We start from the raw sequence: 8,373 nt of genomic DNA on the forward strand, positions 1-8,373 counted from the left end.
AAATCATCTGTCCAAAGCTGCACAGGTAGACATTTGAGAGATTAAGTACAATCATCAGCTAAGGCACAGAGCTTTAAAGTACAGAAAGCGTTCAAGAAACAAAAAGAATCCAGCTTGACCAGGTAGGGCAAGAGGAAATGTTGGAGGATATGGCTCTAGCACATTTTAAGAACAGTGTGAGGTATTAGTTTATCAGTCATGCGATAAATATTTACTGAGCCCCAACTACATGCCAGAAACCATGCTAAACTCTAGACAAACAAGGGTGATGAAGACCAAGTCCTCACAGAGATTACAGTCTACTGGGGAGCAAAGTAGTACAGAACACTTACAGTTCAGAGGGATACTTGTTAGAGTGGAGCAAAGCAGAGAGTGCTATGGGAACACAAAGAAAGGACACCCAACTCAGGGTGGGAAGTCCAGGAACAGTGTCTCAGCTAAGTGATGTCTAGGCTGAGATTACACACTTTAGCAGGGAGAGAGAGAATATGGTGCACATAGGCACTTATAAGTATATAATTGCAAATGGCAGGGAAGTACCCAGAGCAAACTCAGGAAAGGCTGTGTACTATCATCCATCAAGGAATTTTGGACTTTATACTGAAGTTCTTGTAAGTCACCTACATTAGAAAGCTCTCTTAAACTACAATAGGAAGAAATGAAGGGAAGAGGCAAAGACCAAATGCAGACAGACCACGTGGAAGGTAGAAGACTTGAATGCAAATGTGAAAATGAGTAAAAGAAGCAATGCCATATTTGAGATAACCAGATGGCAGAAAAGTCAGGACCTCAAGACTAACCGAATATAGGGGGTAAGAGCCTTGGACAGTTGGAAATAATAAAGGTTTTACTTTTCGACATGTAAATTTTAAGTATACCTTGGTACATAAAAGTGGAAAATGACCTGAAGGGAAAGAGAATTCCCTTTGTCAAGAGAATAGGAAGAAAAACCGCAGATTAGGAGAAAATATTTGTAAAAGATTTATCTGATAAAGGACTGTTATCCAAAATACACAAAGAACTCTTGAAACTCAACAATAAAATTAACAACCCCAACTAAAAACGGGCCAAATACCTTAAGAGACACCTAACCAAAGATATACAGATGGCAAATGGGCATATGAAAAGGTGCTCCACATCACCGGTCATCAGGGAAATGCAAATCAGAACAAGATGATACCACTACACATCTAGGAGAACAGACAAAATGCAGAACACCAACACCGCCAAATGCTGGTGGGCATGTGGAGCAACAGGAACTCTCATTCACTGCTGGTGCAAATGCAACTATAAAAGGCACTTTGGAGATTTCTTACAAAACTAAACATACTCTTACCATAAGATTCAGCAATCCTGTGGCTTACTATTTACCCAAAGGAGTTGACAGGGTGTTTATAGCAGCTTTATTCATAAATGCCAACATTTGCAATCAACCAAGATGTTGTCCTCTGGTAGGTGAATGGATGAAGTGGTACAACCAGACAGTGAATATTATTTAGTGCTAAAAAGAACTGAGCTATCAAGCCATGAAAAGACATGGAAGAACCTTCAATGCATCCTACCAAGTGAAAGAAGCCAATCTGAAAAGGCTACATGCTGTATGATTCCAATTATACAACATTCTGGAAAAGGCAAAACTATGGGGACAGTAAAAAGATCAGCTTGGGGGAGGGATGAATGAGTGGGTGGAGCAGAGAGGATTTTTAGGGCAAAGAAACTGTTCTTCTGTACACTACAGTGGTGAATACACAGCACTCAGTATACATCTGTCAAAACTCCTAATACAGAACACCAAGACTGAACCATGGACTTTGGGTGATAGTGATGTGCCAATGTAGGTAGATCATATTGTAACAAATATACCATTCTGGTGGTGGATGTTGATAATGGGGAAGGATATCACTGGGGCTGGGTGAATATGGGAAATCTCTGTACCTTCTATTCAATTTTGCTCTGAACGCAAAACTGCTCTAAAAAAAATTTCATTAAAAAAAATTACCTGCAGGCAAGAGGATAATACATGGGTTATCAGCATTATAGATAGGAGTAGGTCAGGAAACAAATAAGTATTGAGTGTTAGGCACTGAGGAGATAGGAATACAAAACACAATTTTGCCCTTATGCATCAGGTGCTCTAATAACTATAGCCACAGCCATGGAAAACCAAATAATTTAAAGGGCATTAGAAAAAACACTATTTAAAAGAAATGATTAAGGATCTGGGGCGCCTGGGTGGCGCAGTCGGTTGAGCGTCCGACTTCAGCCAGGTCACGATCTTGCGGTCCGGGAGTTCGAGCCCCGCGTCAGGCTCTGGGCGGATGGCTCAGAGCCTGGAGCCTGTTTCCGATTCTGTGTCTCCCTCTCTCTCTGCCCCTCCCCCGTTCATGCTCTGTCTCTCTCTGTCCCAAAAATAAATAAACTTTAAAAAAAAAAGAAATGATTAAGGATCATATTACTATAAAGTGAAAAAAATAACTCCAGTTGGTTTTGCGGGGAAGAAGGAGGCAGGGTGGGATGGGAAGTCTGAGGCTTTCATATATTATTTGTAAGGTGGTGTATATCAAAAATATTCAGAATTTACACATTTACAACACGTGTACAGAAATTCCATAGTCATAACCAAAAGTCCGTAACATCTCTTTAAGCAAAAAAAGAAAAACCTCCAATCTTTTGGAAACTGAATAAATCAAAGCTTTAAAACACAATTTAAGGGGTCACTTTGCAAGGTTATGTAAGACTTGTTTTCAGAACACCGTATATACTGAAAATAAAATCCTAGTCTTCACATTATGTCACTGCTGTCTTGGCTAAATATTTCCTTTGTAATATCAATTAACTTTAGCCTAATTATAATATAATTACAGAAATTAAAGAATATTGCTCTACATCAGGTTTGTAAGAGCTTCCCAAAGCTCAGAATGAACAAAGTGAATTAAGTTTGTTTCTGAATTTGTAGTTTGTGTACTACTTATCCTGAAAAGTTCAACATCTATTAATTATACTGTACTTCAGTTTGAAATATTAATAAATGTTACTAAATTATGCTGAAAAAATCCCAACAGGGGGCACCTGAACCAATTCTATAATATACCTAAGAAAAGATTTTGGCAAAACTAACTTTAGGGTTGCCACTTAACCATTCCAAATCACAAGTTTCTGTAATTTCCAGAATGAAAAATTACACAATTTGTATAATCCACTTTAAGTCTCAAAATGTACTTATCATAAAGTTCTCCTAACAGCTACCAATATCCTCTCCTCCACAATTTGAAGCAATATTTCCGTGATAAAATTACCAGACCATTACATTAAAAAAAAAAATTTTTTTTAATCTTTATTTATTTTTGAGAGAGACAGAGAGTGAGCAGGGGAGGGGCAGAGAGAGAGGGAGACACTGAATCTGAAGCAGGCTGAGCTGTCGGCACAGAGCCCGACACGGGGCTGGAACTCATGAACCTTCAGATCATGACCTGAGCCGAAGTCGGACACTTAACTGACTGAGCCACCCAGGCGCCCCCAGACCATTACATTTATAACCATACTACCCTTTGCTCTTCCCTTATGTCTAAAAGGGATGGTAACACCATAGACACCTAACATTCAAAAGGATTCGTTATTCCACTCTTCCAAGTTAGTTAACACAAGCCTTTGGAAGTGAACTGATCCATAAATGTGAAAGTGCTAAAAGGAAACCTCACTTAAGCACTTTGTTTTTGTTTTTTTTTTTTATAATTCCAGACCACACAAGACCTATCCAAATTCCTTACTATATAAATTTCCAAATGCCACTATCTCAGAGTGCCTGTCAATTTACTATCTAAACCTCTGTTCATTTTGTGCAACTAAAAAAATGCAGTAAAATAAAAACCAAAGCACTAACAACGTACAATGTGAGCTCACATATTTTGGTCTGTGTACTTCCAACATATCCATCATGCCAAAATGAACTCATTAATTATTAAAGAACAAGAGCCCAAGCAGCAACCCCACTGCTCTAAGCCCTTCACCTATTATCATCTTATCAACTCTCCCAACAATCCTACTGGACGTACATACTGTCATTACACCCATTTTGCAGATAAGGAAAATCAAGCACAGAGAGGTTAAGCATCTTGCCCAAGGTCACAAACGGGTGGGACAGGATGGAACCAAAGCTGGCAGTACGACTTCCGAGTCTGTGCTCCCAACATTCAACTGCTTTAAAGAGTTAACAATTTACCCTTGACAGCCGCTTATCTGGAAATGGTAAATGTTCAACTGCTAGAACAGGCAGTCTGATCGCTGCCCTATATCCAGACTCACGGCTTCTGTGACTTTGACAAATCAGCTACACAATCTGATTTTCTGAACACACAAACTGGGACTTCTCTGGATGTCAGAGCAAACAAATTCTGAATCTTTCCAGGAATGGAGAAAAGAAAAACCTACGCAACACTGTGACCCAGGTTTCCCACATTCCTAAGTTATAATCTCAGAGACTCAAGAAAGGCCCCCAAACTACCCGAAAAATGAAGCCTAGGAAAACCAAGGTTTACAATAAAAACTAGGGCTTCCCTGGCAAGCCGTTCACGCGATCTCCTCTCTAAAGACATAAACAAGGGAGGAGGCTGCATTCTTCCCACCGCACAATGAAGGCTCAGGCCGGGAGCGGGAGCAAGAGCGCAGCGCCATTGGGGACGGCCGCTCCCGGGGTCGCGGGCAGGCAGAGGAGGCCAAGGACGGCCAAGTCGCCCCGGCCGGCCCCCGGGCCCAGAGCGGCACGGGGAGGGGCCGGAGCGAAGGGCCGGCCACTGCCCGCACTCAGCTGACCTCCGCCATGTTGGCCGCACACCCCGGGACCCTTGACAACAAAGGCCGGCACCGGGGCGCGGGGAGCGCCCGGCGCCTCCCCCCGCCAGGCCCGCCTCCCGGGAGCAGGGGGGCCGGGCCGGGCGGCCAGGAGGCCCTTCCCCGCCCTCGCCCGACCGCGCGGGGCCGACCCCCACGGCGGGCCTGCCGGGCCCGGGGCGCCGGGGGCGGGGGCGAGCCGGCTCGCGACGGCGGGCTGGGCCGAGCAGGGGAGGGGAGGGGCGGGGGGCGGCGCTCGGCCGAGCGGCCGGGCTCTGGCCGAGACAAAGGCGCCCGGCGCCAGGGGCTACCCGCGCCCCCGCCCGAGTGGCGCGACCCGGCCCCGCCGCCCTTCCCGCCCGCCGCCATTACCGGGCCTGGGCGTCCTCCTCCCGGAGAGCCCCTCGCGGCCGGCTCCTCCCTCCAGGCCAGGCCCCACTTACCTGTGGGCGGAGAGCGCGCCTCGGACCCCGGTCCTGGCTCAAACGCGCTCCGTCGCTGCCGCGAACTCCCGCCACCGCGGGCAGTGCCACCGCCTCTTCCCCGTGCCGGCACCGACGGGACACCCTGGGCCGCCGCCGCCGCTCGAGAGCGCGCCCCGCAACGGCTGTCCCGGCTCCCCCCTGGCCGCCGCCGCCGCCGCCGCCGTCGTTTCGCGCGTCCTCGAGCCCGCCGCGCGCCCCCGCTAAATACCACACACTGCGGCGGCCGCCATGAGGAGGCGCGGCCCCGCGCGCCGGCAGCCCGGAGGGGGCGGGGCTTCCCGCGGGCGCGCAGGCGCAGAGGCACTCGTCCGGCCGGCGGCGAGCTGCGTGGGCATCGTGGTGCGGGTCTCCGAGGGTGGCGGTTGGCGCTCTGGCTGCTCGGTTACCGTTGCTGCTACTAACAGCTCGCGCCCGACAAACGCGGGCACGTCACGCTCTCGCCCGCAACCGTCTCCGCCCGGAGGAAGCTAGCGCTTGCCTGCCGCGTGGTCGAGCGTCCCCCGCGGGGCTTTGTTTCGCGCGCGGCCCAAGGGGTAGTCCCGCACCCTCGCCCCTATTTACCGCCCCTCCTGTCGGGTTTGCTGGTTTCACGCAGTGCCTCCACCGACCCTTCCCAACTCCACTCTTTGCCAAAGGAAAAGAAGCCGGCTGCAGCGCCCACCGACCGGGACCCCACCCCTAAACAAGAAGTCCAAGCCCCTCCCTTTGGTTTGAGCAGCTCTTCAGCAAAACCCGGATGAGTTTCAAAGGCTTATTTTAGCTGAAAAGTGGGTAGTGTGGAAAGCACGCCTTTCCCCATGTGTCTCCTCATCTGGAAGTCCCACTCATGGGACTGCATTTCTTTTTAAATAAAAAATGAAAAGTCATTAACCGTTCTTTGATGGGTACGATGCATATATCTGAGCAAACGCCAGTGTCTGAGACATTTACAAACTGGGTTTCCATATAAGATGCTCCATAAAAATACTATTCTATACGAAAACTAAGAAGGTACTTTTTACATGGGGTATTAGAAAATATCCAGGGAGTAGTCTCCCCATTATCTCCAAACTCCTCACTAATAGGAAAGCTTTAGGAATGGTAAGTTTTTATGCAATCACTTTACTGAGAACAAACTGAAAGTTTCAGATCGAAAGCCAAAGACAGTTATTTTAGGTACTGGTGCAAGCTGCTAATTTCTGGCTTCCCTCAACAAATTTGTAGACTGTTGTGTGTTGATACCTCTACTTCTGTTTTCAACCTAATACTTATTGTGGCTACTCTCTTTCTATGGAACCATTATCACATCCAGTGTTTCTTGAGGTTGGGAAAGTAAAAGACCACATGTTCTTAGCTGCAAGCTATAATACTAATATACTTCTGTTATGCTTGTCCCCAAAGCCCAAAAGTCAGATGAAGAACTTTGGGTGAGTTATGTGCAGTTATTGATATGTTATATCATTCATTTATTCAACAATAAGTATTTACATAGTGATTCTAATATGTTCTGTCATACACTGTGCTTAGAATGCATGGAGCTTACCTAGTCAGGAAGACATTAACTCATTTATTCTTCAATCATTCATTCCATCAATGACAGATGCAGTGGAATAGTTCTGAGAATAGAGACACTAGCCCTGCATTCATGGAGTGCATACAATCTAATGAGGTACACAAATATTAATCTTACAAATAATATCACTAGGACTGTGGAAAATGTTACAAAAGAAATAAAAAGGTAACTGATGCCAAGAAGATACATAACAGGCCAGATAGATAATATAGCATAGGTGATTGAGTTAGAACAGAAGTTTTAGAAGGAATTAACCACATTGTGGGGTAACTGGAAGACTTGAAAAGGAGAAAAGCATTTCAGCAGAAAGCCTTGCATGCTAAGAAGCCTGCCCAGTTGCAGGAACTGAAAAACAATCTCCACTGTGGGTTTTTTTTTTTTTTTTCCCTTGGAGGGATGGAGAAGGGACTGAGAGGGCACAAGTCATGGGTATGTGGTATAGACAATGCTGAAGTCAGTGAGATCAGGACAGATCTTGGCTTTGTGGGTCAAGGTATCCAAATTACGTAATAGACAATACTTCTCAGACTGGTGAGGCCAAGAAAGGATTTACTGAGGGATAAAGTTGGAACTGGGCTTTGGCTAAAGGGTAAGAGTTGTCCAGAGGAAGATGGAAAAGGCCTTCCAAGCTAGGGTAACATATGGGAAGCCATAATCACAAATAAGAATGGTATGTCCAGAACTGAACATGATAGGGATGTAGGGCTCAACTAAGGAGATTGGCCAAAATGAGTGAAGGCTGACCAGGGAGAACACATCTGTCTAAGAAAGAAACGAAGGCCTGAACCAAAAGATGACATAGAACATGTTCAGGAGGGTGTTCAAGAGACAGTTGGATCTGGAGTGAAATCAGTCGGATTTAGGGGAGGATAGGATGTGAGGAAGAGCCAAGAGCCAAGGTGTCATTTCTTATTGGGATTAGGTTCTAAATTCCACCCATAAAGAAAAATATATGTAATCAAAATAACCCTTAAAAATCCTTTCAATTGCCCATAAATTAGCCTACATTGTCTGTTAATACAGTCCCATACCAGATATGTACGTATAGATGCCCAACATTACTTACACAAAATATAATTTTACATTATTTAAACTGCAGTTTCCTCTCACATTTTTTTGGAGGTGGGGAGTTATTATAAGGTCAACAGAGTTCAGTTTCACTGCAGCTTGGAGGTAAGTTTTTCATTTTCACAGGTGATGTGTTGGGAATAGTCACGTGGCTTCATACTGGTTTGTAAAGGATGCAAGCAGTCACTTTCTGGCCCTGAGGGGGAGGAGCAACACTGGGGAATTGCTCCTCAGGACCTCTTGGCCTGTGCTAACAGTGCAATGGGCATTAACCAAAGAAAACTTGCCAATATGAAACTTGCCAAAGTTCCACACACCCGGCTTTGCCAAAATCAAATTTTGGCCCCCTTATGTCCCTGACCAGTCTCCTATCCAACAGCATTTTGTCCATCTGAAAATAGCAGTCTCACCTGGCCCACTGCTGACAGGAGGGAAGTCACC

At 45.9% G+C, this 8,373-nt stretch overlaps 1 protein-coding gene across 2 annotated transcripts in view; it reads right to left on the minus strand.

The window, feature by feature from the left end:
• Nucleotides 1-5,591, minus strand: part of SIAH1 (siah E3 ubiquitin protein ligase 1) — a 31,496-nt gene extending 25,905 nt beyond the window's left edge. The window contains exon 1 of one of the 2 annotated variants that reach the window (XM_043599146.1): nucleotides 5,271-5,591. The gene's annotated coding sequence lies outside the window, so the exon portion shown is untranslated. The remainder of the gene's footprint in view (nucleotides 1-5,270) is intronic. The other variant, XM_043599147.1, reaches the window with a different exon arrangement.
• Between the last annotated feature and the right edge of the window lie 2,782 nt (nucleotides 5,592-8,373).

Source organism: Prionailurus bengalensis, chromosome E2, assembly GCF_016509475.1.
Source record: "Prionailurus bengalensis isolate Pbe53 chromosome E2, Fcat_Pben_1.1_paternal_pri, whole genome shotgun sequence".
Taxonomy (NCBI): Eukaryota; Metazoa; Chordata; class Mammalia; order Carnivora; family Felidae; genus Prionailurus; species Prionailurus bengalensis.